The 27,954-nt window shown below is 40.3% G+C and overlaps 1 pseudogene; it reads left to right on the top strand.

Annotated features, from left to right (window-relative positions):
• Nucleotides 1-9,995, top strand: part of LOC149126017 (eukaryotic initiation factor 4A-I pseudogene) — a 49,230-nt pseudogene extending 39,235 nt beyond the window's left edge.
• The last annotated feature ends 17,959 nt before the right edge of the window (nt 9,996-27,954 follow it).

Here is a 27,954-nt window from a genome sequence, read left to right as displayed (position 1 = left end):
TTCCATTAACAAACCTGGTCATTTATCGCTTGATAAAGGCCCCAGTCACCCCACCACCAAGTACTTCTTCCTCGTATGCCCCGCATAGTGCACATTTTGAAAAGACTATGAACTTACTTACTTCATGGGATACAAGAAAAAGTCTTTGGAACACATCGGATTTCAATTAGTTTGTTTATATTTGGTTTGGGTCGGGAAGAACAGAGCAATTTTCACCAATCTAATCTCATTAATCTCCACGTTATCTGTCTGAGAGAGAAAAGCCACAAAGCAGGCTATTTGTTTTCTGCTCAGTGAATTCTTGTGTCACTCTCCTTGCAGTTTAATGAACAGTGTCTGCAAAACCTCAGAGCGCTTGAAGTGTTTGTTTCAGCAAATACTATGTTCGCAGGAGCACACATCATTACAGAAGTCTTTGCCAGGAAACTTCTCTTGTGATGTATCGTCCCTTTTCATCCACCGTGCAGGGGAAGGTCAGATGAAAGCACTTTTGTCATTGCTGCAGTCCTCACCTGGTTATAAAGCACTGAAGTATGGCGAAGAATTTAAATTCTTGAAGAGCCTTTTTAAATGCTAGGTTTATTTCCAGAAAAGCTTGACTTTTTATTTTTCATTAAAGTATAATACAGATATTTTGAACGTAAATATGATATGCAGATCAGAGATATTTCACAAATTGCGTGGATTCATGTTGGAGGTGCCCGACTAAAGAAAGAGACCATTACCAGTCCCCAGAGGCATCGCAGCAGCACAAAGATGCCCACGTGCCCTCCTGACCCCTCCTCCTCGCTCTCTGTAAGCTGAATCCCACCACCACGGGTTGTTTTTATAACCCTACATCATACAAGCAGAATAGATAGCATACCCTTTTTTGTGTATGACTTAGGTTCAACATTCTGTTTGTCAAATCCTCCCATACTGTGTGATGTTAATGGTCACTGACTTATTTGATACCATTCTGCACATATCCATTATGGTATTGATGAACATTGAGGTGGTGCAAATCTGGTACCATTACAAATAGTGTTTGGATTGTGGTGGAATGAGAAGGCCATGCCAAGATGGCCACTGGCAAGCGAGCGTCAGTTACTCAGGAATGGCTTCAAAACCCACCTGGCAACAGAGTCTGTCTGGCACAGGCTGTGATTGGATGGCTTTGGAAACCACATGGCAATGGAGCCTGCCTAGCAACAGGTTATGATTGGATGGCTTCAGATACTGCTTGGCAACAGGCTGTGATTGGTTAGGGCATAGACCGCCCCTTGACCGGATTGGCTACCTTGGCTATATAAGCTGTTGTACCAACTGAAATAAATGAGTCTGCAGGCTGCTCACCCCTGGCCCGCTTTCACCTGACTCCCGGGGTCTGTGTGGTGACTCCATGCCTCTTGCCCCCACCACGGTCCTCCTCTCAGAATGAATCCACAGAAACATTGGTTCAAATCTGGTGCCATTACAAATAGTGTTTGGATGAAATTCTTGTACATTTTTGGATGAAAATATGTATCTGTTTCTGTTAGATATTTGCCTGGAAATGAAATATCTGGGTTAGGGTTAATGTATGTAAGGATAAAAATGATGCCTTAAAAAAAATGACCTAAATGAAAGATCTCTGTGAGTGAGATCCCAGTGGAAAGAACGGGCCATCAAAGAAGGAGGTACCTTTCTCTGAAGGGAGGAGAGAACTTCCACTCTGACTACAACGTTGCCTAAATATGATCAGAGTCGGTGAACTCAAAAGGCTTCCATAGCCTTGGCAACTCATGACAAGAGTCTAGGGTGATTACTGACACCATAAACAAGAGTGTCAATTTGTTAAGTCAACAACAGGAGTCACTGTGCACTTTTACTCCTCATGTAGGATCTCTGTCCTTAATGTGCTGTACATTGTGATTTAATGCTATAACTAGTACTCAAACAGTATTTTTCACTTTGTGTTTCTGTGTGGGTGCAAACTGTTGAAATCTTTACTTAATGTATACTAAACTGATCTTCTGTATATAAAGAGAATTGAAAATGAATCTTGATGTGAATGGAAGGGGATAGGGAGCAGGAAAGGGGAGGGTTGTGGGTGGGAGGGAAGTTATGGGGGGGGGGGAGTCATTGTAATCCATAAGCTGTACTTTGGAAATTTATATTCATTAAATAAAAGTTAAAAAAAATGATGCCTTACAAATTTTATGGTAAGAATGTGATATCCTGGGGATTGGTATTTTAGCATAGCAGGCTAAAACTCTGCCTGCAGAGCTGGCATCACATATGGGTGCCAGTTCATGTTCTGCCTGCTCCTCTTCCAGTCCAGCTCTCTGCTGTGGCCTGCAAAAGCAGTTGAAGATGGCCCAAATGCTTGGGCCCCTGCACCCGCGTGGGAGACCCAGAAGAACTTCCCAGCTCCTGGCTTCAGATCATTTTGGGGAGTGAATCGGAGGATATAAGACCTTTCTCTCTGTCTCTTCCTCTTGCTGTCTGCAATTCTACCTCTCAAATAAATAAAAAAAATATTTTTTAAAAAATGGGATACACTGGGACCAGCGTTGTGGCTCAGCAGGTAAAGCCGCTGCCTGTGACACTGGCATCCCACATGGGCACCGGTGGCGTCCTGGCCGGTCCACTGCTGGTCCAGCTCCAGCCTGAGGAAAGGAGCAGAAGGTGGTGCTAGTGCATGGGCCCCTGACACCCATGTTGGGGACCTGGAAGAAGCTCCTGGCTTTGACCTGGTTACTGCTGCCATTTGGGGAGTAAACAGACGGACAGAAGATCTCTGTCTCTCCCTCTCTCTGTAACTTAGTCAAATAAATAATCTTAAAAAACAAAAGAAGAATGGGATATGCTACCTTGAGTATCATTGAGGATCTACTACTGGAGTCATAGAGGCAGAGATCCTATACATATTACACATATCATAAAACTGATTTTCCATAAACTTCGTAAAGTGCTCTTTTATATGCAAATTTAGTGAGTCACAGAAAGTTTATAAATTATTTGTACCAGTTTTCACTCTCAGCTGCACTTTAGTATTTCATTTGTTTCACAAACTTGCTGACACTTGCTATTGTCTTCAATTTCAGACATTCTGGTAGAAATACAGTGGTACAGCATTGTGCTTTCACAGGCATTTCCTCCCCAAGTTGAGGCATGTTAATTGGTATTTTAATTGGATATAGATGTGTTTCTGTATCATTGCCTATATTTAGTTATTGTTCAAGTATTTTGCCCATTTTCCCACTGAGTCACAATCTTTTTTTTTCTCTTTAATTTACAGGAGTTTTTTTTTTTTTTTTATAAATGATGAATATAAATACTTTCCAGAAAAATGTATTATAAATATTTTACCCCACTCTGGGTCCACCTTTTCATTCCCATATAAGAAAAAATTTCCCTCTACCTCCTGAGGATTCAATAGCTCAGTCTGGGAAATAAACTGGCAACAGGAAGATCAGCAGAGAAGAAAATATAGAAATATATTATGTGTGCAGGAAGAAAACAGGCGAGAAAAGCGAGTACCCCAGAAACCACTGGGATAAAATAAATAAGCTTGTATATCTTCTACATGGAGGAGCAAAGAGAGGGAATTCAGACAACTTAGGGGACTGCAAATGGCTGGGGCAAGGTGAATGCGTCTTAGAAGGTTAAATGGCAACCTGTTACAAGTTTTTCTGAGTATGGGGTCAACATCCAGTATCCCCTCCTGTGGTAAGAGTTACTCTCTGGTTTGTAAAATTTAGAGAAGGTGGGAGAATCAATGGCGACTGCGTTTCTTTGGGAGCATCTGTCCCTGAGCGGGTAAGGAGTCCCTCAGAAAGCTTCTCCGTGCACCTGCTGTCCCCAGGAGTCTGCAGTTCAAAGCAATCAGTGAATCAAAGTGGGATATTTTGGTGTAGCATTTCCTAAACTCCTCTTCCTCAGTGCCATCCTTTGATGAACAGAAATTCCTAATTTCACTATAGATGTATTTATAAATTTTCAATCCTTTGATGGACACTATTTAGTGTAGAACTTAAGAAATCTTGGCCTACAAAGAATCATGAAGATGCTCTCCTGTGTGTGTGCTTTCGATGATCAGTGACTTGCCTTTTGCATTTCGACAGCAATCCGCGTGGAATTGATTTTTGTGTGTGGTATGAGATAGAAATAAAGATACATTTTTTCCTTTATGTTATGCAATCTATCAAACTCCATTTATTGGAATTTCATCCTTTTATTCCTACTCTACTTTCAAGATTATTTTTCATGAAAGTTGAGCAAGTGTCACAGTAGAATCTTTAAAACAAACTTATCTATAATCACAACTTCAAATCTTATTTTGGAAACATAAATCAGTTTATATACAATACATTATATTGTTGAGTAAGCATAAACTTTCAGAACGGGAAATGATTTTAAAATGGGGAGATTTGATGTCTTATTTGCTATTTAAAAGATAGCAATGATTTTTGGTAGTGATCACTATTACTAATTTGCCCACAACTCCTTTGTCCTGAGGTACAGTCTATCCTGAGGATATCATGAGAACAGGTGTTTGCGTAGGTTTCACAGAGGAGTTCCGGAGGGCAATGCCCTGCCCTTCAACATGCACTCGCGTCTGCTTTCTCTCATACGTCACCTGTTCAAACAGCCACTGCTTTCACAATACATTCGCATTTCCTCCTTATGAAAATGATGTCTGAATCCCATATCTGAGAGCCTGGCTGGAGACAAACGATTCCTCTGCTCTGATCCAGTTCCCTACAAATGCATCTAGGAAGGCGGCAGATGATTGCTCAGTACTTGGGTTCTTCCACCTGTGGGAGATCAGGATGGGTTCCTGGCTCATGGTTTCAGCCTGGCACAACCCTTGCTGTTAAGTGAGCCAGTAGATGAAATCAATCTCTCTCAATCTCTCTCTCTCTCTCTCTCCATTTCAAGTAAGAAAAATAAATCTTTTTTGACAAAATGACCTTTAGCAACATTTGCCCTAGCCCTGTCAGTGAGAATCTAGCCAGCATTTACTAAATATTTATTATGTGCAGAGCATTAGGGACTTACTTTTTTTTTTTTTTTAACTTGACAGAGTTATAGACAGTGAGTGAGAGAGACAGAGAGAAAAGTCTTCCTTCCGTTGGTTCACTCCCCAAACAGCTGCCACGGCCGGTGCTGCGCCGATCCAAAGCCAGGAACCACACGCTTCCTCCTGGTCTCCTACGTGGGTGTAGGGCCCCAAGCACTTGGGCCATCCTCCACTGCTTCCCCAGGGCATAGCAGAGAGCTGGGCTGGAAGTGGAGTAGCTGGGACATGAACTGCCGTCCATATGGGATGCCAGTGCCGCAGGCAGTGGCTTTACCCACTACGCCATAGCGCCAGCCCCCCACTAAGCAAACTTTAGCTAAGATTCTTTCCTTCCTTTAGGCCCCTTAACTTTGATCTCCCCTCAGCTTATGTCGCTGGAAAGCCCCTTCTGAGAATAGGCGACCAGCCAGCAAGGCTCTCTGCTCTACTTTGGGGTCAAATCACCCTCTCGTTCCACTCCCCAATGCTTCTTTACCCCCTCCCATAAAAGAAAAACCTTTTCTGCCATTTTTGAGATTTTATCTCTTAGGTCAGGCTTTCTTCCTGTTTTCATTGTTCCCTACCCCTTACTGCAAGAATCTTTTAAAATAAAGCTCCCCTTAGCTAAGTCTGAATTTAATCTTTATTTTATAAGTCTTTGTAATGACAAACTTATTTTTATACAGCTTGAAGACAAAAATGCAATATATGGATTTAGTAATAAAATATGTGGACTTGGTTTCCACTACTCTTTCTTGACTTTTGTATGAGCCAAAAATTAGAAAATAAAGACCACTTGAAGCATTGGTTTACTTCATCCTATTTTTGATAAACTCAAATCTTGGCAGCCACTGCTGCCCATTGTAGAGAATGCTTTGGCATTTTAGAACACATACGATTGCTTATTCTTTAGACTGTTCCAAATTAATATTATATGCTGAAATGTAACTGAGAACTTGTGTGGGCTAAGTAAAATAGATTGGCTTGATACTGACTACTGATGACATTCTCTTATTTCAGAGATTTGAATTTGGTAAAAATCCAAGACATTGTTGGAAAGTTGCTAATGTATTAGAAAAAAAGTTTGTGAACTCTAAAAAACTTTGGGTATATTTTTTTAGTATGAATATGGATCATTTGTGTCTGATATTTGAAACTTCAAAACTGGTAGAGGTTGGCACACTTTCTCCTGTAAAAAAGCAGGAAGTTCAGAGACCCTAAAGACCACACTCAGGGTTAGTGATTCACTAAAGTGATCCACAGAAGTCAGAAAAGCTTTTATACTCATGGTTGCAGTTTATTAGAGCAATGCAATGCAATGCAGATTAAAGTCGGCAAAGGCCTAATGTGCATAGGAGGGAGTTCAGGGGAAACCACGACCAAGCGCCTCCCGTTGTGGCCTCCAGAGCAGTTGTATGGATAGTGTCAGGTTACTGCAGCAGCAATGTGTGATGACATGTAGGAAGCAGTACTAGCCAGTGAAACTCTGCTACACACACACACACACATATATATATATATATATTTAGAGATTTTTTTATTTATTTGAGAGGCAGAGTTACAGACAGAGAGAGAGGGAGACACAGAGAGGTCTTCCATCCGCTGGTTCACTCTCCAGATCTGAAGCCCAGAGCCAGGAGCTTCTTCTGGGGTGCCCACACGGTTGCAGCCCCCCCCCCCCCCAGTCTTCTACTGCTTTCCCAGGCCATAGCTGAGAGCTGGATTGGAAGCAGTGAGCCGCGCTCACATGGATCCTGGCATCACAGGCGAAGGCTCAGTGTATTATGCCACAGCGCTGGCTCCTCTCCTCCTGATGTCCTCTCGGCACTCAAGAGGTCACACTGAAACCGTGTGATCTAGGGACTTCACCGTAGTCACATTGTCAGTGTAGACTACCTGTCATTCCCAAGGCCCCGTACAGACAAAAGCATTCTCATCTCCGTGCAGGAAATCCCAAAGGCTTAGCGGTTATTCCCAAGAGTGGGTCAAATGTGAGACCCTTCTTGGGAATACATAGAATTTGAACACTCAGAGCTGGGTTGATACTGTTTCTGTGATGGGTCAGCTAGTGAATATCTTTGGCCTTGCTGGCTCCTGACCGCAGTCATAGCTACTCAGTTCTGAGGCTTCTATGCAGACGCAGCTATATACAGTACACAAATGAATGAACAGGATTGTGTCCCAATAAAGTTTTACTTACAAAACCAGGTGTGTAGGAACAGATTTGGCAGGCAGGCAGTAGTTTGCCGACTCCTGGCCTAGAATATGCATCATTGAATTGTAAGCTGGGTTTGGGGATTGAGTTCTGTTGCTTGGGTAACCTTGCTTTATCTTCATTTGTTTGTGTGAAGATGAAAGATAAAATACTGTAAGGAATTAGATCTAATGTAATGAACTACTAGCAGGCTTTAAACAATTTTAGTCTCTCTTGATGAATTTGAAGCCATACATCTGTTAAACACATTCTTAATGACAACCTGTCTCATATTTGTATATGTATTTATGTTTTTCTATTTAAACTGTGAAATAAATCTAAAATGAGGCTAAAAGGGGAATTACAACATTTCTAGGTGAAAATTCATATTGTTCGTAGTAAAAGAGGATATTGAGGTTTTTAATTAATGTGGGAATACAGATAAACACATCACATAGACTATTTACTTCTTTGAGGAACACTTGTTTTCATTTTCTACCATGAATGAATCAGGATTTCTGGCCCAGGTCTAAGATATAGAATGTTAAAAATAATAGTTTTCATTGTTGTTTAATTGAGATTTTCAGATTATAAGCCATCAAAGGAAAACACATCACTTTGTTTTATTTGCTATATAGAACTGAGAAATCATGCTCTGAAAATATTCAATTGTTTCTCAGTAGAGAAGATGTGGTTTTACAGGTGAGAATCTGTGTCTGATGGAAACAGCTGGATAGAAAGTGTTCAAAAGTCTGGCTTTGGGGAGGATGACCAGAGTTGGAATCTCAGCTCCTAGCCAAATTACACTGTTGTTGGGGTTTGTGAAAGGGTACGTTTAAATCAAGCGTCATGATTGAAAGTCCATGGTGCACATGTCATTATAACAGACTGAGTATGTATTCTGGATGAGGTGCCTCGCAAGAGGACCTTGCATGCATTTTCTCGTTTAGTCTTCTGATCGACCCAGTGAAGCAGCCTCTGTCATCATTTCGTTTACAATTTAGTTTTACACTTTGGCCGATCAGAAGTTGGGCCAAGGGGCTGGTGTTGTGTCATAGTGGGTAAAGCTGCAGGCCTGAGACTCTGGCCTCCCATATGGGCAATGGGCAATGGTTTGAGTACCGGCTGCTCCACTTCCAATCTGCCCCCTTGTAAAATCCTGGGAACGGCAGTAGAAGACGGCCCAAGTGTTTGGGTCCCTGCCACCCATGCAGGAGAACAGCAGATGCTCCTGTAGACATCTGGGGAGTAAACCAGCAGATGAAAGATCTCTCCCCCCCCGCCTCTCTCTCTGTAACTCTGACTTTCAAATAATTAAATAAATGAATAAATAAATAAGTATATAAATAAATTTTAAAAAAAAAGGCAAACAAAAATAAGTTGAGCCAGTCCATCAGTCTTCTGGTCATGGAGCAGTCAGCTAAGAACTTGATTATCTCTGCCTAACTCCCAAACTTACGCTCCTAAACCACAATCCCAGAACAGAGAGAGAGAGAACGGGCATACCCATCAGTTGGTTCACTCCCCCAGCGTTCACAATATCTAGGGCTGAGTCAAGGCCAGCGACAGGAGCCAGGTGGCAGGAACCCAATTATTTGAGCCATCATTTCTGTCTTACGGGGTTTACACTGGTACTAGGAATTGAGCTCAGGCACTTTGATATGGAATACGGATATCCCAGTAGCAAGGCTAAGCTTCTGCTCTTAGATCCAGAATTCTTCGTTCCTCACAATTTAGTGGACTAGAGCTGTCACCTCCCTCTGGACTAGTAAGAATTAAAATGTGATTTGCTTTATCACTGTTAATTTAGATCTTTATTCTCAGGTGATTCTAATCTTAACTAAGATACATGGCATTACGTATATTAATATATGCATGCCTGCATTCTCACACAAGGCCCTGATGGTTTCCAGAGAGGTCACTCACTCAGCAGGATTGTACTGTTTGTGAAACAGTCTTACATGTGTGTTAGTGGCTCACTTAAACTTTATGGAGAGTTTCTTATTCCTGACAAAACTCTGGCACTGCTGGTCTCAGCACGTGTGAAGAGAGTGTGGCAGGTGGTGACTGTGGGAAGCCAGTTTACAGTCCTGACTTTCCAGTAGCCTTGTTCTCATGCTCTCTTGTGAACCTCGGTAGTGCCGTAATGTCTCCTGAGTCACAGTCGGTAAATTTCAATTATTCTTTCAGTTGCTTGAATTGACTTGCATAATTTTTTAAATTGCATGGGTGAAAACAATCATTTGACAGAGATGACTTGGCAGTTCTATAAACGGATACTCAGAAATCAATGCTTTGGGCAGAAAATGTAATCTAAGCTTTGGGCAGAAAATATAATAAACAAGCCAGTCCATAGGTGCAAAACATTATATGTTAATACCATCAGACTTATAGAAAAAGGTTAGCACTGTACTAATTAAATTAAACCTGTGAGGCATTCCCAGTACCACCCTTGGGTTACAGTATTGCTTCAGAGAAGATAGGGCTGGAAAAGTGATAGTTGGATTGCTCTGGGTCACTTGCCACCATTGCTTACGCTATATTGTGTATATCCTTAAGCACATTGTGAACTCAACAGAACATGTTCTTTCTTAAAGCAAGCAAATACAATTGAGTGAAATCCAATTTCTGTTAAAACCATGGGAGAAAAGACACACTGGCCCTTAAAAATAACATGCAGATTCATGGAGACTTTTGACAATGAGTGTGTTATTGTTTCTGTTTTAGATCAAGGTTCTTGTCTTTGTGGACTCACTGTTGCGGATATTTCCATAGCTATTTATATTTGCCTATTTTATATTGACTTACCCATATGCCTCACACATTTTGTTATAGTCACTGCATGTATTTCCATCTCTCTAAATTTAGTAAGAGTGTTCTTTGAAAGGAAAGGTTGTGTTATCTGTGTTCTTCAGTCAAAGAGCAGAAATAGCACATGGTGGATGATTACATTGTTGAAGGAAATGGAGAGGTACGTGAGTGGATGAGCGAGCAGATAAATTTCTGAGTGAAGATGGAGAACACTCTGCATTTACCTTCAGCTGTGGGAAAGGTGGTGGTGACCTGGTGGGCTTTTGTCTGTTGACCTCACTGGTAAATCTGAAGAATGTGGAAAAGTGCCCCCCCCCATAACAATGTAAGTTCTGGGATTTTTAAAGTTGTTTATTTGTGTATGGGATAGATATTTATCAAGCTCAAGTTATCTGGAGCTTTCTTTTAGCTAGTTGAATCCTTCTTGAAGCTAAATGAAGGTGATAGTACAACCCCCCTATCTTTATTTAGTACACAGACCACAGCTGCCTTTATGAAAATGTCAGGCGGGGGCCATGTGTTGGTCTCCTTGATGTAACCTAACCTGCTCCAGCGCATTGGTGGTAGCTGCCTGGACCCAGGTTGGGGAAGATCCTAAAGCCTCTGCCTCTGCTGTATACCTTTACGTGGTTTTCCTGTTTGCATGGATGCAGGGGAAGCCAGCAGAGGGTACCATCCTTCACAGAAAATGTTTTCAGAATATATCGTACGGTATGTTTTTGAATAGTAAAAGCCTCTTTTTCTTTTCTTCCCTGAGCAATGGCTGCTGTTTAATTCTTGAGTTTCCATTGTTGATTCCCAAGGTGAATAGAATTAAACATCAGTCTTGTCTCTTTCATCTTGTTTGTATTTGCGCATGATATTATCCAGTTATTATAAACCTAAAAAGTTATTTATAAACCTAAAAACTCCTCTGTCTACTCTAGAAAATGAATGGGAAAAATAGTACCTATCTCATAAGAATTTTGTGATAATTAAAATAAAAGTCTAAAGTGCTTCTTAGTAAGATCTCAATAATATTAGCTTTACTTTTATTTCCATAGCAATGTTTGGAGGTTTTAAGGCAAAAAACTGAATCTTTACTACTAAATGCATCTCTGGCTTTTTTTTTTTCCCCTTTGATGGCAAAGCCTCTAGAAGCAAGCAATTTCATGCAGAGAATTGCTGGAAGAGGGAACCTCGATATAGACAAAAAATACATTGGAAAATGTCTGTGAGAGATGAGCCTTCGCTACAAGTGTTTCGGAGACGTGAACTAGAAGTTAAGAAATTCCTGAGCTTTGAGGTGATAAATTCACGAGCCTGAATGGGTTTTGTAATATGTTAAAAATTAAAGCAGAGCCAGATCCTGGCTCTACCTGAGTGCTTACATCGGGTGTGCAGCCAGCAGCCGTGGTCAGGTAGCCGAGCCTTTCTTCATAATCAGGTTAACGGGGGCGGGAAAAGAGCTGCCTCTGGGTCTTCATCATCGACAGTGGCATTCCAAATCAGTTTAGATGAGTGAGGCTTTTCTTGTAGAAATGGAATAATGGGACACAATATACAGTTGTCTTAACCTTTGATTGATTTGCATTCTTTAATAGATCCTGAAGGCAAATCCTCTGCTAAAGAAAATTTCTCTACCAAAACATGTTTTTGAATATCCAAAATTATGTTCTGTAGAGAACATGTTAGATAAATATGTATTTTCTCTGAAAGGTGATAGTAAGAAATATGGTTAAATGCATTGTGTCATTTGCCTAATGAGATGTTATAAAGCCAGGAAAAGATAATTATTCAGATGAGGCATCAACATGGTAAAACTGTAAACTCAAAATGTTAAATTGAAAAACAGAGTGAAGCAATGAATATTAAACCTGAACATAAGTACATACAATATATGCATAGACAAACATTATGTGCCAGCCTATAAATCTTACTATAGGTACTGTGTTAAAATAGAAGGATATATAATAGTGATTTTTTTCCCTCAATTTAAAAACACTCCAAAGTCAATGAAGATGATATTTGGTAATTTTTGTTTTATTTAAAAATTATAAGATGAAAGGAAAAGTGGGCCCCATAAACTTCCTGCTACAAGTATATGCTATATAAAAAAATGACTCAAAACTTGAAAACTTCAAAAAGTTAATAGAAATGGAATTAAAGGATGTTTATTTTGGTGCAAACAATTTTTAAATCCATACAGTTCTTCTATAATGTTCATTCTGTTGAACATTTTGCAGATCTCTCATATTTGAATATTGTTTGTGCTTTTATTCTCAAATGTTGATACGTACTTTATTACCTACTGTGTGCCAAGCACTATGCTGAACATGAAGGGTATAAAAATAAAACTATATCATCTTGGCTTTTAATAGAGTGTCTGTTGTTCTAAAAATAGTGTGTTCTCAATAGAAAGTGAGTTCTCTGTCCCTAATTGAAGTAGAAAGTTTTAGGTTCTGATGTTCACTTTCTGAAACAAATATTCTGGCACACTCAGATATTCACAGCCTACCTGAAATCAAGTGGCAGTATGGCTAGATAGAAGCCTGGAATATAGTGAGTTGTGTGAACAAACAGATCCTTTTTTTTTTAGGAGAAGTAAATTTTTCTTACTCAGGATAACATTGGGTATATGACTGAATATGAACTCAGGGCACTAAAGAGTCAGAAATTAGAAAATTTTTATGAAGAAATATGAAATTATAGATGAACAAATCCGATTCCTATTTATGCAGTGTGTTAGAACTCCCCAGTGGGGCCCGGCACCTTGGCTCACTTGGCTAATCCTCCACTTATGGTGCCGGCATCCCATATGGGCACCAGGGATTGCTCCTCTTCCAGTCCAGCCCTCTGCTGTGGCCTGGGGGGCAGTGGAGGATGGCCCAAGTACTTGGGCCCTGCACCCGCATGGGAGACCGGGAGGAGGTGTCTGGCTCCTGGCTTCAGATTGGTTCAGCACTGGCTGTAGCGGCCATTTCGGGGGTGAACCAAGGGAAGGAAGACCTCTCTCTCTCTCTCTTTCTTTCACTGTATGTAACTCTACCTGTCAAATAAAAAAAAGAACTCTCTAATGAAACAAGAATAGTAAGAAGGATGGGTGGATGGATGAATGGGTGAATGGATGGGTGGGTGGGTGGAAGGATAGATGGGTGAATGGATGGATGGATGGATAGATAGCTGGATGGACAGATGGATCAATATATGAATGGACAGGCAGCTACATGGATAGATAGACATATAAGTCTGCATAAGGTTTATTATGGGAGTGAGTTCATTTAACTGTGCAAGAAGTCCCACAATCTGTTTTCTGCAAGTTGGAAAATGAGGAAAGGTGCTGTTTGTTCCAGTCCGAGTCTGAAGGCCTGAGAACAAAGAGCTTCAAAGTTTGGTGTGAAAGTTGAATTTCCCAGCCTAAAAGGAGAAAAGAAACCTAAAAGGCAGCGACGGTGGAGGGGAGAGAGGGAGGGAGTGAGGGAGAGGGAGGAGAGAGAGAGAGAGAGAGAGAGAGAGAGAGAGAATCAATGAATTTGTAGTGCTTCTGACTTTCTGCTCTGTTCTAGTTCTTAGTGGATTAAATGGTGTCTGTCCACACTGGTGAGAGTGTATCATTATTTAGTCTGTTCTAGAAATATCCTTTCTCAGAGACACACCCAGAAATAATGTGTTGCCAGCTATGTGGGCATGTCCAGCCTACTCAATTTGTCACACAAAATTAACCATCACTCTCAACATAACTGAAGGACAGTTTTCTCTTGAAATTCTGAAAATTTTGCCTGTCTAATCAAATGCAAATTACTGTAATCATATCCTAGATCTTGGGTGAGTTGAATTTCTGGTTTCTCTTGAATTCCCCCAACATGTTGTTCTCCACCTTGCATTTGGCAGTGGAAAGACTTTTGTTCCCTTTCTTCCTTTTCGCTTCCCACTTCCCCTTCTTCTCCTCTTTTTTTCCCCCTTATTCTCATCCCAGTTTTAAGAACTAATTGTTCAGTGTTGCTTCAAGAAGATATAATTTGAAAAACAAAGTATTTCTAATTCATGTTTTTGTTTTTCAACCTCATTCCTGATTCTGGGCCTTAGTTCTAGGAGAATGTGAGACCAGATATACCAAATGATATTCTGTGTGTGTGTGTGTGTGATATTTTTAAGAACCCTAAATAGTCATGAGCATAGACACTCCTTGAAATTCATGAAGAGTCTCTTCCAAGACCTTTTGTAGACACTAAAATCTGTGAATACTCAAATGCCATATATAATAAACTAGCATTGGATTTGCATACAGACTGTGCAATCCCTAGTTTATCAATAAAGCCTAACACAACGTAAACCCCATATAAACAGTTGTTATATACACTGGATTATTTAGGGAGTAATGGAAAGAAAAAAGTCTGTATGTGTTCACTACAGACACATTTTTATTTTCAAATATTTTTGATCCATAGTTGGTTGAATTCATGAACACAGAACCAGTTATTATGACAGTTGAATGTTATTATCTGTTACATGGGATTTTTTAACCTATATTGTGTAACTTAATAAAATTTTTCAACTTGTGAACCAATATTATTTGGCAGTGCAGAGAAGTTATAATTTAGAGATATATTAGGTAAATTACTATTTTTGAACTTTTTTGGAATCCTCAAAACTAGCAATGCATATCCAGATGTCAAACAGATAGACAGACGTAAACTGTAGGTTTCAGAGGGTATTTTAGATGATTCGTACTAAAAACACGTGTGCTCTTCCAGTGTGTAGCCCAGTGGCTTTGCAAATGAGAAATTGATTCCAGTGTAGATGAGTCCTGCTCTGTGGGGTGAACTAATTATGACGCTTCTTTGATGTTGCTCTAATGTGCAATTCTCAGACCCTGACCCCCAGAAACAGGGCTGGCACAAGCAAGGGCTTCCAAGACTCTTTGGGAGTAGAGGCACAAGGCAAAGAACTATAAAGAACTCTTGTTCTTCGAATTTCCCTCTCCATGGGGAAGCTAGTGTGTATGTTCAACAGGACTAACACGGTTGTATTAAAAACAGTACAGCTTCAACTGCTTGTTGGTTACACCAGTCTGTCGGTTCTCTTGGCTTACCAGTGTCTGGTCATTTCAGGAGTCTGTTGAGCCTCCACTTCACAGCACAACAGCGTTCAGAGTTACCCCAGCCAGGGTGGTAGCCTGGCTGCGATTTTTGTTTCATCCTAAGACTTTCTTCTCACTGTTGGGCCCTGTCGCCAAAGGGAGCTCTTTCTGGTCAGTTATTTCCTGTGAGTTGAGTGCTTCAGTTCCTTGCATTTTTTAAAAAGATTTACTCATTAATTTTTTAAAAACATTTTATTTATTTATTTGATAGGTAGAATTATAGACAGAGAGAGGGAGGGACAGGTAGAAAGATCTTCCATCCACTGGTCCACTTCCCAAATGGCTGCAACAGCTGGAGCTGGGCCAATCTGAAGCTAGGAGCCAGGAGCTTCTTCCAGGTCTCCCACATGGGTGCAGGGGGCCAAGAACTTGGGACATCCTCCCCTGTTTCCCAGGTGCATTAGCAGGGAGTTGCATTGGAGGAGGAGCAGCCAGGACACAAACTGACGCCCATATCGGATTGCTGGCACCACAGGTGGAGGCTTAGCTTACTATGCCACAGCATAGTTTGTTTACTTGAGAGGCAGAGTTATAGATAGAAAGGGAGAGGTAGAGGGAGAGGGAAAGGGGGAAGAAGAGGGAGAGGGGGAGGGACAAAAAAGGAGAGAGAGAGAGAGAGAATCTTCCACCAGCTGATTGACTCCTCAAATGGCTGCAACATGGCTAAAGCCAGGAGCCAGGGGCTTCACCAGGGTCTCCTTTATCCTGGGGCCAAAGCACTTGGGCCGTCTTCTGCCACTTTCCCAGGCATGTTAGCAGGGCGCTGGATTGGAAATAGAGCAGCTGTGGATCGAACTGGTGCCCGTATGGAATGCCAGCATCACAGGCAATGACTTGACCAGCTATGCGAAAACAGTGCACTATCTCTTCAGTTTTACTGATTGTCTTGTATTTAACTGCTAACAGAGTGGATACACTTCCTGGAAATTTATATACAATTCTTAGACTGGTTGCAGCTCTTTCCAGTGGACATCTGTTGCTATTTCCTGTGAAAGTCTTCATTGTTTCTCCCACCTTTCTCCTCTACAAATGTTGATAATGGATAGCTGATAACTTTTCTTTCCTTTTTCTAATCGCTACGCTGAGGATTTTATATATGATTTTCTTTTTTTTTAAATTACTACCTCCTGACTTGTACTATATAGGTTTAGGTATAGGTATGGAATAGGCCTTAGGTACCAGAAATCAGTACACTTTGCGATGTGATATCTATATAGTTGAATTTCTATTCACCTGAAAGCACCCTTCCAAAAATATATTGCGGGTGTTCCCTTTACTCTCAGTCTTTAGGAAGGTATGCCTATAACTAGATTCCCAGAAAAAGTTATATGGAGCCGAAAGGCTAAAAAACCCACATGTGATTCATTAAGAACTTCTTTTTTTTTTTTTTTTTTTTTTTTTTTTTTTTTTTTTGACAGGCAGAGTGGACAGTGAGAGAGAGAGACAGAGAGAAAGGTCTTCCTTTTTGCCGTTGGTTCACCCTCCAGTGGCCGCCGCGGCCGGCGCGCTGCGACCTGCGCACCGCGCTGATCCGATGGCAGGAGCCAGGTGCTTCTCCTGGTCTCCCATGGGGTGCAGGGCCCAAGCACCTGGGCCATCCTCCACTGCACTCCCTGGCCACAGCAGAGAGCTGGCCTGGAAGAGGGGCAACCGGGACAGAATCCGGCGCCCCGACCGGGACTAGAACCCGGTGTGCCGACGCCGCTAGGCGGAGGATTAGCCTAGTGAGCCGCGGCGCCGGCCTAAGAACTTAAATATCTAGCTGTATTGTCATCCCACTGAGGTAGTTTTATTCACAATAGAGTATTTCATGGTGGTTTAAAGGTAGAGCATGGGGCAGAGTTGTGGCACAGTAGGTCAAGTGACTGCTCATGACTCTGGCATCCCATATCAGGTCACTGGTTCCAGCCCCAGTTGCTCTGTTTCTGATCTAGCTCCCTGCAAATGCACTTGGAAAGGCAGCAGATGATGGCTCAAGTGCTTGGAACCCTGCAACCCATGTGGGAGGCGCAGATGGAGTTCCTGGCTCCTGGTTTTGGCCTGACCCAGCCCTGCCTGTTGTGCCCATTTGGTGAGGGAACCAATGGATAGAATCTTGCTCTCTCTTTCTCCTCAGTCTCTACTTCTCTCTCTGCCTTTCAAATAAATTAATTAATCAATTAAAACAAAAAGTAGGGTAATTGCTCTTCAAATGACAATACAGCTGAACCTACCATTTTATATAGCAATTTGCAAGATGTAAGTTCTTTTATCTTTTGCTCCTTTATAGGGACTTGTATGATTTGCTTTGCTTCTTGATGTATTTCATTCAATCATCTAATGTCTGTGACACACACAAAATGTACACTTCCATAAAAATTTATAGTATTGTTCTGTATTTTTAAGACTTCCATAAATGGAAGCACACTACACATTTTCTTTTCCAGTTGCCTCATTGCCTTGATATTTTATTTTCAAAATTCATTCATTTTGATGTTCATTAAATTTAGCTGTTGTATAGAATTCCAAAAGTTCTATTGTTTATTTATTCATTTTTCTAATGGATGTTGCATTGTATTTCCTATATTTGCTATCTGATGAACGTACCCATGATTTTCTCTAAGGCATATATCTGAAAATCTAAGATATGCACATTTTCAAATTTATTACATTTCACTTTCCAGATATTTCATTACTTTGAACTACAATCAATAAGAATTTTTGCTTACCCATTGTTTCAAATTTGATTGGAGCTGTTATTTCTCATTATAATATGTTTGAAATGGTATCTCACTGGTGCAAGGTGTCCGGCGCGTAACAAATCTTCCCAGGCAGACGAATCAATTAATTCACAAGCTTTTATTGGGGTTCTGCTCCCGGGCGAGGTTCCCCGGTCCCAACAGAGCAACAGAGCAGGGGCCGGGGTAGTCGTGAGTCAGAGGTTGGGAGGGCTCCTTTTGTAGATTCAGGGCATGCGGGTTAAAGGTTGAGGCGGGTCTGATCCTCATTGGTTGACCTTTAGGCACCCGCAGGGACCTTGACAAGGACTTTTCTTCCCTGGAAGTACAGGTAGGAATTTTCCCATTCCCGGAAGTGTAGACCTTCCCTCCTTGCGGATCCCAAAGCTACCATCCTGACCTTTTGATGATAGAAAAGGGGGAGACGATGAGTCTCTCTGGCTACTTCCTGCTGACTGGAGACATCGTCCACAGGGGCCCGCTGGAGGTATCTTGGGGCTCCACAGGGACAGGCATGTATGGATGGAGAAGCATCTGGTTGACTGCCTGGTTGCTCAAGGCCTTGGTTCATTCCATTATCACCTGCTGTAAACACTTAAACAGACAATGCAGTACACAAGTCAGGGTGAGAATAGCAACCAATGATCCTAAGAGTGGCATTAACCAAGTAATGAGAGGATTTCATAGAGGAGAGGAAATGAGGGGGGTCTCTGGACCCTTGTGAGAATGGTTTGATGGACGTGGTTTAAATCTGATCCCAGCTGAGACCAGAAGAAAGGCCACTCAGCTTTTGCAGGTAAAGGGGTTTGTCTGTAGAGAAATTCTGAATAATCATACAAATTAAGTGGAGGAGAGGATCATCAATACACACAGAGCCACTGATGTTAGAGTAGAAGTTATTATTACAAAGGAAGGTGCTGTCTAAGCCACAAATAAGTTCTCCGATTGAGAGACAAATAGACCCTGACAGAAGGGGCTTGATAATAACCTAGTGGGCTTTAGGCCTTCCTCCACCTGCGGCACTAGCACACCGGGTTCTAGTCCCGATCGGGGCGCCGGATTCTGTCCCGATTTTTTTTTTTTTTTTAAGATTCATTTATTTATTTGAAAGAGTTACACAGAGAGAGAAGGAGAGGTATATAGAGAGAGGTCTGTCCGTCTGTCCACTGGTTTGCTCCCCAATTGCCCGCAATGGCTGGGACTTCACCAATCTGAAACCAGGAGCCAGGAACAACTTCTGGGTCTCCCACGTGGGTGTAGGGGCCCCAAAGACTTGGGCCATCTTCTACTGCTTTCTCAGGGCATAGCAGAGAGCTGGATGGGAAGTCCAGCAGCCAGGACGGGAACCAGCACTCATACAGGATGCCGGCTGTATGTATGCTGCAGGTGGTGGCTTTACCAGCTATGCCAGAATGCTGGTCCCTCTCACTGTTGTTTTAATTTGCATTATCCTGTTTAATAATGAGGTTAGTCATCTTTTCTGTGTGTTTACTAAAACTCATATTTCCTCTTTTGTGAAATGCATGCATGTTTATAATTTTTTCATATTTTCTATGTAGTTGCTTGTTTTTTCCTTACAGATTAGCAGGATTTTTTGTTGGTTTTAAAGTTTGTTTTTTATATTTCTTGAATATTAAAATATAGTGGATTTTGGTGTAAGCTGAAGACATCAGAAAACATGACTCCTGAAACATTTCAGCACGCAAATCACAAACTAGATACAATTACACCCTTGCTACTCTTGCTTTTAGGTAGGTTTTAGATAGATTGAAATGCAAAATACAAGTCTACCATCTGATGAGTTTTAGCAGATGCAAACTCCTGTGTAACAGAAGCTTCTATCAGATATAGAACTTATCATCATCCCAGAAAGTTTCCTCAGACTCTACACTCACAGAAGTCACCATTTGTTCTGAATTTATTTTCACTGTGGTTTTCCAGTTTTAGGACTTCATATAAATGGACCCGTAGAATGTGTACCTAATCGTGAAAAGTTTCTTTCCCTTGCCATCATTTCGAGTTTTATTCATGTTGTGTGTTCTGAGAATTAGTTTTATCATCAAGTGTTATTCTTTTGTGTGGATAAATCACAACTTTTTCATCCATCTTCCTGTTGATGGATATCTGTGTTTTTTCAAGTCTGGAGTTATAATGATTGAAGGTGTTAAAATGATTTGGTACAGTGCTTTTTTGAAAATATGGTTTCATACCTCTGGAGTAAATACCTAGAAGTGGAATTTATGGGTTACAGGATAGATGTATATTTCATTTATAAAAATCTGTCACGTACTCTCTTAAAGTGTGTGTGTCATTTTGCATTCCCAGCAGCAGTGTGTGAGCATTCCAGTAACTTCACAACCTGGCCAACATTTGGTATTTAGTCCTCTAGTCTTTGTAGTGAATTCACATTCTAGCTTGGATTTTAATTTTCTGATATCTAATTATGTTAAGCAATTCTTTATGTGCTTATGAGCTACTCATAAACTTTTCCTGAATGTAAGATATCGTTTTCTTTTACTTGTTGACTTCCATAGTAACACAAATGAGTAACAGGGATTATTTCTTTGTCTAGATACCAGTATTTTTGTTAGATGTTTTCTGAAAATATTTTCTCAGTGTCTGTGCTTTCTTAGTAGAGCCTTGATGAACAGTATTAATGAGGACAAATTTATCTTTTTATATTATTATTTTTATTATCTAAGGCACATTTCTGAACCCCGATTTATGAGTATATTTTCACATGTCTCCTTCTAAAAGTTTAATGACTATAACTTTTACATTAAGCTTCATAATTTATTTTGGATTAATTTGGGGATAAGGTCTGATGTAGGGCTCACAGATAATTTTTATGTGATGTGTTTGTAGTGTTTGGTATTAGGGTTGGCTGGCCTCATAGAAAGAGTCAGAAAGTGTGTTACTTTATTATCTATCATCTAAAAGACCCTCTGTAGCACTGCTGTCTCCTCACCAAATGCTAGACAGAATTCACTGTGGGGTTACACTGTAGGTTTTCTTTTAAGTGTTTCTTTTTCAGCCATGACATTGTCTGTGTATACAAGGGCTATTGATTTTTGTGTATTGATTTTACATTCTTCCACTTTACCAAACTCTTTTATGAGTTCCAATGGTCTCTTAGTGTAGTCTTTTGGATCCCCTATATATAGAATCATGTCATCTGCAAATAGGGATAGTTTGACTTCCTGCTTTCCAATTTGTATTCCTTTGACTCCTTTTTCTTGCTTACTGGCTCTGGCTAAAACTTCCAGGACTATATTGAATAGCAGTGGTCAGAGTGGGCTTTGTTGCCTGGATCAGCCCCATTCACAATGGCTCCAAAAAATTAAATACCTTGGAATAAATTTAACCAAAGATGTCAAAGATCTCTACAATGAAAATTATAAAATACTAAAGAAGGAAATAGAATAAGACATTAAAAAATGGAAAAATCTTGCATGTTCATGGATTGGAAGAATCAACATTATCAGAATGCCCATACTACCAAAAGCAATTTACAGCTTCAATGTGATCCCAATAAAAATATCAACAACATTCTTCACTGATCTAGAAAAAATGATGCTAAAATTCATATGGAAACACAAAAAACCCTGAATAGCTAAAGCAATCTTATACAACATAAACAAAGCCAGCAGTATCACAATACTTGATTTCAAGAAATACTACTGGGAAGTTATAATCAAAATAGCCTGGTATTGGTACCAAAACCAACTTGTAGACCAATGGAACAGAATAGAAACTCTAGAAATCAATTCATGCATCTACAGACAATTTATTCTTGACAAAAGAGCTAACATCAGTCTCTGGAGAAAGGGCAATTTCTTCAACAAATGGCACTGGGTAAATTGGATCTCCACGTGCAGAAGTATGAACTAGACCCATACCTCACACGTTACACAAAAATTCACTCAAAATGGGTCAAAGACCTAAATTTATAACATGATACCATCAAATCACTAGAGAACATTGGGACACTCTGCAAGACATTGACATAGGCAAAGACTTCTTGGAAAAGACCCCAGGAGCACAGGCAATCAAAACCAAAATTGACAAGTGGGAGTACTTCAAATTGAGAAGCTTTTGCAAAGCAAAAGAAACACTCAGCAAAGTGAAGAGGCAAAGGACAGAATGGGAGAAAATATTTGCAAACTATACAACTGATAAAGGGTTAACATCTATAATCTATAAAGAGCTCAAGAAACTCAACAACAAAACAAACGATCCAGTTAAGAAATAGGCAAAGGACTTGAACAGACATTTTTCAAAAGAGGAAATTCAAATGGCCAACAGAAACTTGGGAAAATGCTCAGGATAACTAGCCATCAGGGAAATGCATATCAAAACCACAGTGAGTTTTCACCTCACTACAGTTAGAATGGTTCTCATACAGAAATCAACAATCAACAAATGCTGGTGAGGACATGGGGAAAAATGTACCCTGGTTCACTGTTGATGGGGTGTAGACTGGTGCAGCCACTGTGGAAGTCAGTGTGGAGATACCTCAGAAATCTGAATATAGACCTATCATATGATCCAGCCAGCTCCCTCCTGGGAATTTACTGAAGCCAACAGAAATCAGTATGTTAAAGAGTTATCTCTACCCTCATGTTTATTGTGGCACAATTCACAATTTATATGGAGTACCAGTCAGCTATAAAAAAAATGATACCATGTGTTTTGCAGCAAGATGGAGGTGGCTGGAAACCATTATACTTAGTGAAATAAGCCATCCCAAAAAGACAGATATCATATTTTCCCTGATCTGAGGTAATTAACAGAGTACCTGAAATGTAATGTATTGGAGTGAAATTGACATTCTGAGATTCAATGATTGTTTACAACCCTTGTCTCTTCTGTTAAGCGATGCTGGTTTTTTTTCTTGTCTCTTTGTAGTATTTGTTGAACTCTTACTTAGTGTTAGTAAGGTTAACTATAGATCATTAAATAAACTGAAAGGGGCTGGCGCCATGGCTCACTTGGTTAATCCTCCACCTGCGGCACCGGCATCCAATATGGGCACCGGGTTCTAGTCCTGGTTGCTCCTCTTCCAGTCCAGCTCTCTGCTGTGGCCCAGGAGGGCAGTGGAGGATGGTCCAAGTGCTTGTGCCCTGCACCCGCATGGGAGACCAGGAGGAGGCACCTGGCTCCTGGCTTCGGATCAGCGTAGTTCTGGCTGTAGTGGCCATTTGGGGAGTGAACCAATGGAAGGAAGACCTTTCACTCTGTCTCTCTCTCTCTCACACTAACTCTGTCTGTCAAATAAAAAATTAAAAATGAAAAATAAACTGAAAATAGATCTTTGTAAAAATTAAAAGTGGGAGTGTTAGAGGGAGGAGGTGGAAGGGTTGGACTGTGGATAGGAGGGAGGTTGGGGGAGATGTGTAACTATGTTCCTAAATCTGTATATATGAAACTTATATAACTTAAAGAAAATTTTTAAAAATTATTTGTATATTTTATTTATTTGAAAGGACAGACATAGGGCAAACACACACACACACATACACACAGTGTGTGTGGCAGAGGGATCTCTGATCTACTTCATTGGTTTGCTCCCCAAGTTCCCACAGTAACCAAGCTGGCTAGTCCAAAGCCAGGAGCCCAGAACTCAACTAACAAATCTCTCAGGGTGGCAGAGACCCAAGTATTTAAGCCATCACTGCTGTCTCCTGGGCCACACATTATCAGCAAGTTGGATTGGAAGCAGAACCAGGATTCTAACCAAGTACTCTGATATGGGATGCAGGCATCCCAAGCATCATCTTGTTCACTGTGCCAAATGCTGACCCCTACACAAGAGATTTTCATGCTAAGATTTTGATAACATTTCATTTATTTAATAGAATACTTCGAATACTTTTCAGTTTCAGTTTGTTTTCTTTCTTCTTCCTTTTTTTTTTTTTTTTTTGCTTTCTGTGAGTTTTGTTTTTCCAGAAAATTATACACTTAACTAGGTTGTGGAATTTTTAAACATACAATTGTTCATAATATTTGAAAGGTTTATTCAGCATTCTTTTTTAAAGATTTATTTATTTATTTGAAAGTCAGAGTTACACAGAGAGAGAGAAGTAGAGAGAGGTCTTCCATCCGATGGTTGATGCTCCAGATGGCCGCAATGGCCAGAGATGCGCCAATCCGAAGCCAGGAGACAGGAGCTTCCTCCACGTCTCCCATGAGGGTGCTGGGGCCCAAGGACTTGGCCCATATTCTACTGTTCTCCCAGGCCATAGCAGAGAGCTGGATCAGAAGTGGAGCAGCCGGGTCTCAAACTGGTCCCCATATAGGTTGCTGGCACTTCAGGCCAGGGCTTTAACCCACTGCGCCACAGCGCCAGCCCCTCCAGTGTTATTCTTATGGTAGAGGCTGAGGGTTATTTTCTTATCCAGGGAGATCATAGCATTCTCATCTGGTAGAGCTAATTAACCCCTTTCATAGAAACTTCCTAGTATATCTTTTATTTTAAAGGCTTTATTTGTTTATTTGAAAGTCAGAGCCACACAGAGAGAGAAGGAGAGGCAGAGAAAGAGAAAGAGAGGTCCTTCATCCACTGGCTCACTCCCCAAGTTGGCTGCAATGGCTGGAGCTGCGCTGATCAGAAGCCAGGAGCCAGGAGCCTCCTCTGGGTCTCCCATATGGTGCAGGGGTCCAAGGACTTGGGCCATCCTCCACTGCTTTCCAAGGCCATAGCAGAGAGCCAGATTGGAAGTGGAGTAGCTGGTCTCGAACTGGCACCCATATGGGAAGCTGGCACTGCAGGCAGTGGCTCAACCTGCTACGCCACAGCACCGGCCCCTCCTAGTATATCTATTTTTGTGATTAGGCTAGACATTGTCATTATTCCACATACAACATAAAATTACTACTCTGTTATTTCTGGTGGATGGAATATTGTTTTTAAAGACATTGAATAGGATATATCCCATGAACACCAGGAATTGCCTCTATGTATTGAGCAAGAGATGAGAACAAAATGGAACTAATTTAAGAGAAATCTAGGGGAAAGCCTTTAAATGACAAATTTAAATGGCTGGATTTTATCCTGCAGATTTTCTGGAGGATATTAGATGCTGTTAGCATTAAAAAAAAACAGCAGTAAGCCTTTGCTAAAGAGTAATTACGTTGGTAATAGAACAGAAAGTGAGACAGAGTGTTCAGCTAGAAACTGAAAAAGAACAATTAATAGAGTCTAGTATTTCATATTTCATTTTTCTTTACTACAAGTGTAACTCAAAATATTCTGTATAACATTCAGGTAAGGACCACTAAGTAGTAATAAGTTAGTATTCACAGTAATCATCTAAACAAGTGTCATCTGTTTTTAGCTTCATGGGTTTTGCTGTTGGTGTCTTACAAAGAGCATTTTGTATAAACCAATGCCACAAAGATTTGTTCCTAGCTTTTCATTCGGATGTCTGTATCTATATCGTATCTAGTGTACATGCATCTAGATGTGTTTAGGCTCTATGCTTATCTCTGTGGCCCATGTTTATCTTAAGCTAATTTCTTTGAGGTCTGTCATGTGCATTGATGCCCAGTTGTCTAGCACCATGTGTTGAAAAGACCCTTTCTCCCTTGAACCGAACATTTGTCAAAAATCAATTGAAAATGTACACAGGAGTCTATTTCTGGAGTCTGTTTACTTCTCCAGTGATGTGCTAATCTGTATTTTTCTCCAGAATCCCACTGCATTGATTAATATAGCTTTGTCTTGATTCTTGAAATCTAGTGGTATAAGTTTATCCACTTTATTTTCCTTCTTCAGAGTTGTCTTGGTGCTTCTACTATATTTATCTTTCCCTATAACAACTAGCTTTTAAATTTCTGCTAAAATGCTGCTGATGTTTTAACTGTAATTATTAAATCTATGTAAAGTTCTCTGACATTGCTGCTTCTTCATTATTAAATGTTAAAATCCAGGAACATAGTACATGTGCTTATAATACATTTCATTAACAATATTACTTTTTAGAGTCCTTTAATCAATATTTTATAGTTTTCAGTATGTGAATCTTACACACATTTTATTATTTTTAAATAAATAAAATCAGAATATTCAAATTATTTAAAAAAATAAAAGAGAGTGGAACTCATCTGCTAGGGACAGTGTGTGAAGTAAAGCAGCCCTGAGGGCCCGCCAGGGAAAGCTGAGGTGAAAACCCAGCAGGAACAGTTCACCAAGGCTGCTGGTACCCAGGGCAACGGGTTCTGCATAGCTTGCAGCAGTTGGGAGCTATGCAAACGGACTGGAGTGAGAGTAGACAGGGTGACAGGCCGTGCCAGAACAGCCTCTGAACTGTAGTACAACAGGCAGGCTCTGAGGGACAGCAGTGGCACCGAGCTGTGTGCAGCAGGCCGGGAGATTATTAGGACAGTGCCCGTTGAAGACAGCTGATTGCTATTTGTACAAGCTTGAATGTATTTAAAAATGAACTTTCTATTTGAAACAGAAAATAGGCAATATAATTGGTGAATTGTGCCAAACAATTATCCTGCATTACAAAACTGAACAAACTGTCTTACATAATAAAAAGCTAAAAGTATGCCCCCACATAAGGAAAATATTAATTATGATCTTTTGGCTCAAAATTCTTAACTCAGCTCTCCTGTATTTGCTTTTCATCTTGGCACCATTGTCAAATGCCAATTTTCTGGATTCATTTATACTTGATAAACTGTTTTCTAAAATATGTAATAAAGCATTTGTTTGATTCCTCTTCAGTCATATCTTCTAGAGACATAGAAAAATAGTAAAATATCATTTTTGTTTGTGTTTGGCTAACATGATAGCAATTTTAATTCTATTTCAGTGTACAAATGCTTTTTATTAAAATATAGCTTTAGTATAATACATTCATATATGCTAATATTTTGATATTGTCACCGGCTTCTTACGATTTTTCTAAAAGTGGTGCCAACAATAATGGGTTATCTCTAAAGGCATGAAATAGTCCAAAGCCAATAAATTACTAGTTCATAGGGCGAAAGATGGGGATTAAGTGGAACATGGTATAGGAAGGCTAAAAGGCCACCACAAAGCACACCAAACACCAGAGTAAGGGAAAATTTACTGCTGGAGGGAGAGAATGAAAGCAGGCCTTGTTATAGGCTTGCAGGGATGAGTGGGTAGGAGCAGCGAATACCCTTAGAGTGGGGTGGAGTTGATGCTTGTGGTCCAGCCATTTGGTCACCTGACTCCTAGTAAGCCAGGCTGGGCCCTGGAGAGGCTGAGCTGATTGTACAAGGTGACGACTGAGCCAGAGTACAATAGACTTGATTGATTCAAGACTGACCACAGGTTGGCTGTGTCTGCATTCTGTACATGTGGACTATGACAAAGGGACAGGTAGAAGCTATGGCTGGATTGAAAGTCATAGATTCTAGAATAAGTTAATAATTTTGTTAGAGTATGAGCCCTAGTGTTTCCTAACGGAGTAACTTACTGAACTACTTCATGTCTGTTTTCTATAAAAAATAGAGTAAAAAATAATGCTAGCCTTAGGGGACTGCTATGAGAATTGAATTAGAATTTAAATGAGAATTGTTTAGCCAATTCCTTGCATTGCAGTAAGTACTCACAAAAGTTGGTTACTATTATTGAGAAGAAAAGGAATGTCTTACTTCAGTGCCATACATTTTTGAGCCCCTCCTGGGTGACTCCTTAGGAATATTGAGCTTTAGAGATGTTGAATATTGCATAAGATATTGACAGTGAGAGATCTATGGACAAACATAATTTGAGGCTTTCTCAGAGAAATCATATGCCTACCATACTAATGGATCTTGTAACAGCCTTATAATCTCATCAAATTTTGTGTATGCAGAAACACCATGGAACTCAATTATTTTTAATGAAATTTGCAGTTTCTTAGAACATAAATCATGAACAAGCATTTTAAAATTAAGGCTGCCCTGTAGATTGTCAGAATACTACTCCACACTGACTCAGATTTATCAAATCTGTTCATTACATCTTTTTTCTTTTAATTAAAAGGTGGTAGGTAGTTAATCATACTATGAATTGTATACTCTGTCAGTTCTATCAAAGTCTTTCATGTAAGAAACAGAAACAATT

This window comes from Oryctolagus cuniculus, chromosome 6, assembly GCF_051225735.1.
Source record: "Oryctolagus cuniculus isolate XC-2025 breed Fujian yellow rabbit chromosome 6, ASM5122573v1, whole genome shotgun sequence".
Lineage (NCBI taxonomy): Eukaryota > Metazoa > Chordata > Mammalia > Lagomorpha > Leporidae > Oryctolagus > Oryctolagus cuniculus.
The sequence above is the reverse complement of the archived record's forward strand: the minus strand, read 5'-3'. Positions and strand labels throughout refer to the sequence as shown.